The sequence below is a fragment of the Benincasa hispida genome, chromosome 9 (assembly GCF_009727055.1).
Source record: "Benincasa hispida cultivar B227 chromosome 9, ASM972705v1, whole genome shotgun sequence".
Taxonomy (NCBI): Eukaryota; Viridiplantae; Streptophyta; class Magnoliopsida; order Cucurbitales; family Cucurbitaceae; genus Benincasa; species Benincasa hispida.
This window is the reverse complement of record NC_052357.1, coordinates 35,459,347-35,468,976: the sequence shown is the minus strand read 5'-3', so window position 1 is coordinate 35,468,976 and position 9,630 is coordinate 35,459,347. Positions and strand designations below refer to the sequence as shown.

At 41.2% G+C, this 9,630-nt stretch overlaps 1 non-coding gene across 1 annotated transcript; it reads right to left on the bottom strand.

Moving 5' to 3' along the window:
- Positions 1–3,861: 3,861 nt before the first annotated feature.
- LOC120087395 lies at positions 3,862–3,968 on the bottom strand. Its single transcript, XR_005484532.1, has one exon. It is a non-coding gene; the product is annotated as a small nucleolar RNA R71 (small nucleolar RNA).
- Positions 3,969–9,630: the final 5,662 nt, after the last annotated feature.

Genomic DNA, 9,630 nt, shown 5'->3' with positions numbered 1-9,630 from the left:
GAACAATGAATAATACCGCAACGGACCATCACTGGGTGGCACATATACATGGACTACAGCAATTGAATGCAGCCATAAAGAAAGATCATTTTCCTCTACCATTCATTGATCGAATGCTAGACCGACTAGTAGGGAATGATTTTTACTGCTCCCTAGATGGGTATGTCGGATACAATCAAATCATTATAGCTCCTGAAGATCAAGACAAGACCACATTCACCTACCCATATGGGACGTTTTCTTTTCACCGCATGTCGTTTGGCCTCTGCAATGTGCCGAGCACGTTCCAAAGGTGCATGATGGCGATCTTTTTCAGATTATCTTGAGGACTCTGTGGAAATATTTATGGATGACTTCTCCGTTTAAGGGAACACTTATGAAGTCTGCTTAGTCAACTTGGAGAAGATTATGAAAAGATGTGGAGAGACGAATCTGATGCTCAATTGGGAAAAATGTCATTTCATGGTTAAGGAGGGCATAGTGTTGGGACATAAGGTCTCCCGGAATGGATTGGAGATGGACAAAGCAAAGATTGAAGCAACTGAAAAACTTTCACCTCTAACCAGCGTGAAGACTGTGCGAAGCTTCTTGGGGCATGCTGGATTCTATAGATAATTTGTCAAGGATTTTTCTAAGATAGCACGACCACTGAGTGCGTTGTTAGATGTGGACAGAAAATTTAAGTTTGACAACAATTGCCTCAACGCATTCAGAGTTTTAAAAGATGTGCAGATTACCGCACCCATGTTGATTATGCTGGACTGGACACTGCCATTTGAAATCATGTACGACGCAAGCGGGTATGCAATGGGAGCAGCTTTAGCGCAAAAGAGAAAAACAATTTTGCATCCCATCACATATGTGAGTAAGGCGTTAAACCCTGCTCAAACAAATTATACCACCACAGAGAAATAACTTCTGGCTGTGATTTTTGCATTGGAAAAATTTCGGGCATACCTGTTGGGAACCAAGGTATTCATCCACACCGATCACTCGGCGATCAAATACTTAATGACAAAGAAGGACGCAAAGCCAAGGTTAATCAGATGGGTTCTCCTCCTCCAAGAATTTGATATCTAAATAATTGATCGGAAGGGGACAAAGAATCAAGTTGCGGATCACTTGTCTAGACTAGAAAATCCTGAGGTTGACCACAACAAGTCTGAGGTGAGTGTCATATTCCCGGATCAGTAGCTGTTCCACATAGAAGAATTACCGTGGTATGTGAACATCATTAATTATTTGGTTTGTGAGGAATTCCATGAAGATTACACCTATCACCAACAAAAGAAGCTCAAGCACGAATGCAAACATTATTTTTGGGAGGCGCCAAATTTGTATAAAAGAGGTGCAGACCAGATTATTCGATTATGCGTACCGCGTGATGCTCAACAATGCATATTGTCACAATGCCACGACTCACCATATGGTGGGCACTTTGGAGGTCAGCGCACTGCAGCCAAATTTTTGCAAAGTGGATTCTTTTGGCCTAAATTATTCAGGTATGCGGCTGACTACACAATGAAATGTGATCGGTGTCAACGCACAGGCAAAACATCAAGGAAAAACGCAATGCCAATGAACCCTATCTTGGAGCTCGAATTATTCAACATATGGGGGATTGATTTCATGGGACCATTCCCTCCCTCGCATGGCAAGCATTACATTTTATTGGCCATCGATTTTGTCTCCAATTGGGGAGAGGCAATAGCATACGCCGCAAGTGATGCGGCGATAGTCTCCCAGTTCCTGAAGAAGAATATTTTCACTCATTTTGGCACTCCCCATGCCATCATAAGTGATGAAGGATCCCACTTTGTTAATCATAATATCAAAGAGCTGTTGCGCAAGTACAATATTCTCCACAAAGTGGCCACCGCATACCATCCGCAAACGAATGGTCAGGCTGAAGTGTCCAATCGAGAAATTAAGTTGATACTTGAGAAGGTAGTAAAGCCTTCACGAAAGGATTGGGCAACAAAGCTCGATGATGCGGTACAGGTATACCGAAGCATTCAAAACACCAATAGGTTCCCCCTATGCGTTGTTATTTGGCAAAGCGTATCATTTGCCTTTGGAGCTGGAGTATAAGGTACTGTGGGCAGTCAAGAAGCTGAATTTTGATTTAAAGAAAGCAGGGGGAGCGCAAAAAATGAAATTGGTCGAGCTAGAAGAATGGAGGATCAACGCATATGAGAATACGAAGATTTATAAGAAGCACACCAAGCGCTAGCATGACAAACGCATATGCAGTAAGAAGCTCCAAGTTGGACAAAAGGTCTTACTCTTTAATTGAATACAGCGGCTCTTCCTAAGAAAATTAAAATCACATTGGTCCGGTCCCTTCATCATTAAAGAAATATTTCCACATTGTTTGGTGGAGCTGATCATTGAGAATGGCAGTCGGACATTCAAGGTTAATGGACAACGAGTTAAAGCATATTGCGGCGGTGATTTCCAACAAGAAAAAGTCTCCGTGAAGCTGAAAAACCCGGACTACCCCCCTACATGATTCTTGAACTCTTACCTTCGTCACTTTTACTATTATCTATCTATTTGAATCTTACTTAATTTCCCTTCTCTAAAAAAAAAAGAAAAAAAAAAGGTTGTTTTGTTTTAAATCATTTGACCCTCTCTTTGTCTATTTACAACGATTAAGGCATATGATTGCAGAGATGTTACAAGAACAAGCAAATGATCTCTCTCCATCACCGCAATCCACAGAAGATAGATCGCTACAATGATGGATGCGTCAATACACAATCAGTTTTAAAAGTCTTATCATTGCATCCTCTTTAATTACCGCAATCAGTTAACATAGATAAATTCACTAGTTTACCGCATTTTGTTTCTTTACCAAGTATGATTTCAATGATGAAAAATATGCTTCTATTTCTTTCATATATACTAAAGTCAACTTAATCTTAAAATAGTCCCGGATAACTTGTAGAAATACAAGTTATTTTTTATCTTAAGTTGGAACAACTAAGATTTTTAATGATAAATTCTCCTCATTTTTAGAAGAAACGCATGGAATTACTGAAACATTAGCAAACACATGTAAAAGAATGTTTATTACTAAAATATTGTGGCACTAATGCGTTATATTGTATAATTTCAACAAGAAGCTAACGCATGAGTAAGAAGTGTCGTAGGGAAAAGTTCTAACGCATGGGCCATGCATCGGAGGGAATTCGATGTAGAGAAGATTCATGGATACAGGCTGTTTGTGTCAAATCACCACTTGCAAGTATGGGCACCTGTAGCAGGCGGCGTCTGAAAAGCTTCTGAGTGTCAGACGGGTGACTAAGGCATGAACTTTAATGCTGCCCCTGAGATTGAAAGGACCTTCCGACGTAGAAACCGATCTAATCGTCGTCAAAGGTTGAGGCAGAAACTTCTCAGACAACAGAACAGGCAACAAGAATTGGTGGACAACCAGGAAAATCATAACTTAGCTCAGCAACTAGCTCATACTGCACAAAATCCAATCCTAATGGCGAACAGTAGGACGCTTCCCCTGTACCGTATGATTTCTCACTATGAATTATATACCCAACGCCAGATGGGACGAGGTTCGAGATGAAATCTGTAATGCTTCAAATACTTCAGACTGCTGAACAATTTGGGGGTGGTCATGGAGAAGATCCTCACGCCCACATGAAGCATTTCCTGGAAACGTGTAATTCATATGTGATTCCTGGAATCATCCTAGAGGCGATCAGACTATCTTTGTTCCCATATTCTTTGCGTGATGACTCAAAAGAATGGGTAAGCTCACTAGAGCCTGGTGAAATCACTACCTATGAGAAGTTGGTCGAAAAATTTATGCAAAAATACTTCCCACCTACTACCAACGCAAGGAGGTGTTGAGAGATTATGAACTTTGAACAAGAAGAAGTTGAGACCTTAAGCACCGCATGGGAGCGTTTTAAGGGATTGGTCAAAAATTGCCCAAATCATGGACTACCACTAACTATCCAGATGTAGACTTTTTATGGTGGATTGAATAGAGCATCGCAGATGGCAACCGACACAGCGGCAACTGGTGGATTTATGGATAAATCTCACATTGAGGCTAGAGAGATATAAGACTGCATTGCTAAGCTCAACATGGAATGGGTGGACGATACATATGACGGAAGAGCTGACAGGAAGAAGAGATCTCAGAATGTTAATTCTATCGATTCTAACGCAATAGTCACACTTTCTGCACAAGTGGCTACGATGACCAGCCTTTTGCAGAACATATCATTAGGAAACGCATCAAATCAGCAGAAGGTGAATCAGATAGAAGCATTCGGGAAGCCTATGGTTAACTGTGTGGGCTGTGGAAATCCTCATTCATATTTTGAGTTCCCACAAAACCCACAGTCAGTATGCTTCATTAAAAATAACCCATTTTCCAATACATATAATCCTGGATGGAGGAACCATCCAAATTTTTCTTGGACAGCAGGAAATCAATAGGAGCACCACCTAGGGTGAATCAACAGCAAAGGTAAGGACCACTGCCTGCATTTCAACCAACGCATCAGCCACATCAACAGTTCTTTAATAGAGGAGGACTGCGTCGAGCTCAGGATCTCCACTTGAGAACCTATTAAAAGAGTACATAGCTCAGAATGGCGCGTTGCTAAAAATCCAGGTAGGGCAGATAGCGAGCGAGATGAAAAATAGGCAGCCTGGAGTTCTACCTAGCAATACTGAAACTCCTGGGAACAACAATGGAAAGGAGTAATATCACGCGGCGACGTTGCGAAGTGGAAAAGCTCTTAAAGAAAGAAGAATGAATCCAAGAAACAGCAGTCCTTCAAAAGAATGCAACACACGTTCAATGGCAGTAGAAGATCAAGAAGAAAGAATGCCTGAGACCACAAGCCATTCAAAACCAAGTACGTCTAACGTGGGAAAACCTACGGTGCCGCTGAACACACCATTCCCTAGACGGTTGATGAAGAAGAATAATGAACAACAATTCAAGCACTTTCTTGAGCTCCTGAGGCAATTGCATATCAACATTCCACTTATAGAGGCCTTGATGCAAATGCCAAAATATGTCAAATTTTTTAAGGATATTTTGACAAAGAAAACAAGAGTCAGCAAGACGAAAATAATCCTAAAATGGTTGGATGCGGGAGTCGGGATCGATTGAGCCTCAAAGAAGGTTGAACTCCATAATGAAGGAAGTGGTCAAGAAAGAAATCCTAAAATGGTTGTACGTGGGAGTGATGTATCCTATATTCGACAGTAGCTGGGTAAGCCCAGTCCAATGTGTTCCCAAGAAAGGGGGAACAACTGTGATAGCCAATAGCAATAATGAACTCATACCTTCAAGGACTGTCATAGGCTGGCGCATCTGTATGGATTACAGGAAGCTCAACGTGGCAACTAAGAAAGACCACTTCCCCCTTCCTTTCATTTACCAAATACTTAACAGATTGCTGGCAAAGAATTTTATTGCTTTCTTCATGGATACTCTGGTTATAACCAGATTTGATTGACCTAGAAGATCAGGAGAAGACAACATTTACCTATCTCTTTGGAACATTTGCGTTTAGACGCATGTCCTTTCGTCTGTATAACACACCTAGAACATTCCAAAGGTGTATGATGGCTATTTTCTCTGACTTCTTGGAGAAGACCATTGAAGTTTGGACGCCGTCCTTACTCGTTGCGAGGAAAACAACCTTGTGCTGAATTGAGAAAAATGTCACTTCATGGTGACTGAAGGAATTGTCTTAGGCCACAAAGTATCTAAAGCTGGGTTGGAAGTAGATGAAGCCAAGATAAATGTCATAGCTAAACATCCACCACCATCAAATGTTAAAGCTCTACGAAGTTTTCTAGGGCATGCTGGCTTCTATCGAAGGTTCGTTAGAGGATTTTCTCAAATTGTACGACCTCTGAGCACATTAATAGAGGCGAACCGACCCTACGATTTCAATGAAGATTGTTGTGACGCATTTGAAACATTGAAATATACATTGACTACAACCCCAGTACTTGATAACTTGTAAAAATACAAGTTATCTTTGCTCTTAAGTTAGAACAATTAGGGTTTTTAATGATAAACTCTCCTCATTTTTAATAGAAATGCATGGATTTACTTAAACAATAGCAATTTCATGTAAAAGAAGTTTATCACTAAAAATCGCGGCGCTAACGCACTACTTTGCAGGATTTCAACACAATAACTGATAATAACGCATTAGACAAATGCCGCAGGAAATGTGCTAACGCATGAGCCATGCATCGGAGGGAATTCAACGCATAGAAGATTTGTTGCTCCGAGCTAATTGTGTCACATCACCACTTGTAAGCATGGGCACCTACAACAGGTGCATCTGAAAAGCTTCAAGCAGCAGGCGGCGTCTGAAAAGCTTCTAGAGGTCAGGCAGCCAACAAGGACATGGAGTTTAATGCTGACTAGGGCATGGACTTAAATGTAGCCCATCCTCCAAGTGGACAATGCCTATAAATACTTGAAGACCCTCCAGAACTAAGAGTTCAGGCAATTAGAAGCTCCATACTCTCTGTAAACTTGTAGACTTAGTTTTAGTTTGTACAAGTTGTGCCGAGGTGTAAGACGATCGAAGAAGCTGAGAACCACCACCACCGCCAGCCAGGGAGTGGAGAAAGTTATTCTTGAGAAAGATACTCTGTCCTCGGCTCTTTAAAGTGATCGTACACAATAAGATTGAGCCAAAGAACTACAAGAGATTGTATTCTTTTGCTTGACTCAGTCTCTCTCTTCATATCATTTTCATTTCATTTTGATTGAATATAGTTTTTGGTAAATACTCGTTGACCCTTTATAAAATTCATATATTTGATCATCACTTTTGCTATTGTTTATCTTCTGTTTATGTTGAAAGCATTAGTACTTCATGCATAATTCTGTTCCAACGCCTAAACCAACTTGACAACTTGGTGAAAGTTTCTTTACTTAGTTGTTCGAAAGAATAGCTAAGTCGTATTAAGTAGAACGCCTAATACAGCTAGAGATAAACTTACTGGTATTTCTTGCATTCTAGGTTAGACGCATGCACCCTAGAGATAGGCTTGTATGTTATTCGCATTGAGAAGTATTGAATNACCCTAGAGATAGGCTTGTATGTTATTCGCATTGAGAAGTATTGAATGATGTCAAACGCATGAACAGAAAGATAAGCAACCCATCCCATTTTATCCACAATACATCAGTTATGTGCAATTATCTTTAACCGGTGCGTCCACCTACTTAAATTCCATTTTCACATGATCCTTCATTTTCCTCTCAACTCTTTTGTATTATCTTGCACAGGCATAGCATGTTAGTGTAAATAATACATCTTTCACATTAATTTAGGAAAAACCTCCTACTGTAAGTACAACGCATAATCTGTGTTAGTGAAACTGAATCCCTGTAATCAACCGTGGTCTTGCCAGGAACCTAGATTAGATTTATACTTGGTTTTAATCTAGGAAAACTTAAACGTTATTATAAGGAGTTGTGTGCCTTCTGTGCATAATACTAACGTCCTAACACGTTGCATTCATTTAAACGCATCAAGGCAGAATGCAGCACATAAACATTATTCTTCCAATCTTTTTTACTTTATACACTCCTAAAGCATCTCACGATAGCAAGCGAACAAGTTTTTGGTGCCGTTGTCGGGGATTCAGCAACAAAAACTAACTAGAAATTCCGTTTGTATTTGTTGTAGGGACATTTCAATTAAGGGAAATATTACAAGCTATGCCTAGGCTAGTGAATGTGTATGAACAGAGAGAACACTCCTGAGTTCAGATACGACCCCGAGATTGAACGGACCTTCCGGCGTAGGAATCGATCCAACCGTCGTAAAAGGTTGAGGCAACAGTTACTCAGACAGCAAGAAAGGGAAAGATCAATGGCAGAAGAACAACAAAATCAGCAACTAGCTCAGCAACTGGCTCACGCTGCACAGAACCTAATCCTGATGGCAAACAACAGCACGCGTCCTATGAGAGAATACACACCCTCTGTGCTATATGATTTCTCTCTAGGAATCATAGATCCGAAACCTGATGGTACCAGGTTTGAAATAAAATCTATTATGCTCCAAATGCTCAAGATTGCTAGGCAATGTGGGGGTAGCTGTAGCGAAGATCCTCATGCTCATATGAAGCATTTCCTGGAAATGTGCAATTCCTTTGTGATTCCTGCAATCACACCAGAGGCAATCAGGCTCTCCTTGTTTCCCTATTCTTTGCAAGATGATGCAAAGCAATGGGTGAGTTCATTAGAGCATGGGGAAATCACCACATGGAAAAAGTTGGTGGAAAAGTTTATGCAAAAATATTTCCCACCTACCACCAATGCGAGGAGGCATCAGGAAATCATGAACTTTGAACAGGAAGACACCGAGACCTTGAGTACTGCATGGGAGCGTTTCAAAGGCTTGTCAAGAACTACCCAAACCACAGACTACCTTTGACTATTCAGATGGAGACGTTTTATGGTGGACTAAACAGGGCGTCACAGATGGCAGCAGATGCAGTAGCAGCCAGAGGACTGATGGACAAATCCTATACTGAAGCTAAAGAAATATTAGACCGCATTGCCAAACATAACATGAAGTGGGTAGATGACACATACGATGGAAGAAATGACAGGAGAAAAAGATCTCAGAACATTAACTTTGTTGATGCCAACGCGATAGCCACGCTCTCCGCGCAAGTGGCTACCATGACCAGCCTTCTACAGAACATAACACTAAGTAACGCACCAAACCAGCAGAAGGTGAATCAAATGGAGGCATTTGGGCAACACATGGTAACCTGTGTGGGATGTGGAGATTTTCATTTATATGCTAAGTGTCCTTAAAACCCACAGTCAGTATGTTTCATCAAGAATAACCCATTTTCTAATACTTATAACCCTTGATGGAGAAACCATCCGAATTTTTCTTGGACAGGAGAAAATCAGCAAAAGCACCACCCAGGCGCAAGCCATTAGCAAAGGAATGGACCGCTGCCTGTCTTTCCACAAACACATCAACAAACGCATCAACAGCATCAACAGCCCTTCAATAGAGGTGGCCACACATCGAGTTCTGGAACTCCACTGGAAAGCCTATTGAAGGAATAAATAGCCCAGAACGATACAATGCTAAAGATCCAGACGTCATCAATAAGAAACCTGGAAATCTAGGTGGGGCAGATTGCAAACGAGTTAAAAAGAAGGCAGCCAGGCATTCTACCTAGCAATATAGAGACACCTGGGAATAATAACGGGAAAGAGCAATGTCACATAGTGACATTGCGGAGTGGAAGAGCCCTTGCAGAAAGAAAGGTGCATCCAAGAAACAATAGTCCTTCAAAAGAGCGCATTACATGTTCAACAGATTGGGAAGAGAGAACGCCAAAAAATACAAGCCATTCGGAAACCAGCACGTCTAACGTGGGAAAGGAGGAGGTGCCTCTAAACGCACCATTTCCCAAGGCATCTGATGAAGAAGAATGATGAACATCAGTTCAAGCGCTTTCTCGAGCTCCTAAAGTAGCTGCACATCAACATTCCACTCATAGAAGNAGTTCAAGCGCTTTCTCGAGCTCCTAAAGTAGCTGCACATCAACATTCCACTCATAGAAGCTTTGGAGCAG